Genomic DNA, 1,836 nt, shown 5'->3' with positions numbered 1-1,836 from the left:
CTCGGCCTCCCAAAGTGCTGGGATTACAGGATTTCTGTATCTTAAAAGTACAAATCCATTGGTGACTCATCCTGTTTTGGTCATCATCTTGACTACTACCTTGAGGCAAAGTGACTGAGGCCCAGAGAGGGGCAAGGGAGTTAGTTGGTCCAGGTCTTGTGGATAGTGTGAGGCGTGTTCAATTCTAAGTCTGACCCAAACAAACACTTTAGGTTTTATTTTATTTATTTATTTATTTTGAGACAGCGTCTCATTCTGTCCTCTAGGCTGGAGTGCAGTGGCAGGATCTGGGCTCACTGCAACCTCCACCTCCTGGGTTCAAGGGGTTTCACCATGTTGGCCAGGCTGGTTTTAAAATCCTGACCTCAAGTGATCCTCCAGCCTTGGCCTCCCAAAGTGCTGGGATTACAGGCTGAGCCATGGCAACCGGCCAAGTTTAATTCTGATCATAAAATTTTCTTCCTGTTGTAGAACAGCAAATAATTATTTGAAGCCACTATGGAGGAATGCTGGATACCATTTCCCTGTGGGGACCGTAGAAGATCTAGAGGATGAGGTACGGCAAGAAGTTCAAAGCGGGGGCTCCCATCAGCTGGAGTTGGGGTGCTCCTGCAGAAGGGGCCCACCCAAACAGCCTACAGCGTGGACAGCATGGAGACCTGGTTGCTGGGGCCCTGGTTAGCCCCACTCCCCCCAGCTTTGGTGGAGATTATCCTAGAGTCTCAGCTAGGGTCCGGTGAATTGTTCAGTCCATGTCCCTGTGAAGGCTTCGTGTGGCGAGACGCAGGGCCTTGGGCAGGTTCGGGTTGGGGATAGGGAGAGCTCTCAACCTTGGTAGTGGCTCTAGGTGGCCCCCAGGTACCCAGCAGAGTGGACTGCCAGCAGCAGCTCTGGGCCGAAGAGGGAGACAGTGTCTGCAGGCTCCCAGGAGGTGGCGCCAGAGGATTAAGTCGCCAGCTAGGCTTAAAGCAGAGGTCTGTGGGCGGGGCTAAGAACGCCGCCAGCTCCGGAAAAGCGCTAGCCGCTGGAAGGCCGGCCGTGGGCCGAGCTGAGGCGGCCCGGGAGTGGACGAAAGTCTCCGGCAGGGCAGGGCCGAGCGGGGCTGTGGGCAGGGCTAAGGCCGTGGGGCGGGCGGGGCAGAGCCCGCAAATAACCCAACCGCTGGGAGCTAGTCCCAGCCCGGCCGCGGGTTGGTGGTGTAACTGGGCTAGATTTCTCCCCAACCCGGGGAGCCTGTGATTCGCCAGTGCCCTTCTCCTTGGGCAAGGGAAGCCGGCAGGCAATAAAGAGGGGCGAGTCTGGTTAGCCCCACTACCCACAGCTTTCGTGGAGATTATCCTAGAGTCACAGCTCGGGTAGGGGGAATTGTTCTGTCCATGTCCTTGTGAAGGTTCCATGTGGCGGGACGCAGGGCCTTGGCAGGTTCTGGTTGGGGATAGGGAGAGCTCTCAACCGTGGTAGTGGCTCCAGATGCCCCCCCGGGTGAGCCCAGCAGAGTGGACTGCTAGCACTAACCCCTCTCCCTGGGCAAGGGAAGCCGGCAGCAATAAGAGGAGCTACTCAGGAGGCTGATGCAGGAGAACTGCTTGAACCCAAGAGGTGGAGGTTGCAGTGAGCCAAGATCATGCCACTCACTGCACTCCAGCCTGGGTAAAACTCTAAGGAAAAAGAAATCCACATTCAATTGGGACTTACTGATATCATAATACCTAAATGGTTAATTTTCTTCTGCACCATGGCCTGGCCACAATACAAATTGGATAATGGCAATAACTGGCCTGAAAATGGCACTTTCAATTTCCAAATTCAATGTGACCCTTTTTTTTTTTTTTTTTT

The sequence above is a fragment of the Cebus imitator genome, unplaced genomic scaffold, assembly GCF_001604975.1.
Source record: "Cebus imitator isolate Cc_AM_T3 unplaced genomic scaffold, Cebus_imitator-1.0 Scaffold0, whole genome shotgun sequence".
Lineage (NCBI taxonomy): Eukaryota > Metazoa > Chordata > Mammalia > Primates > Cebidae > Cebus > Cebus imitator.
The sequence above is the reverse complement of the archived record's forward strand: the minus strand, read 5'-3'. Positions refer to the sequence as shown.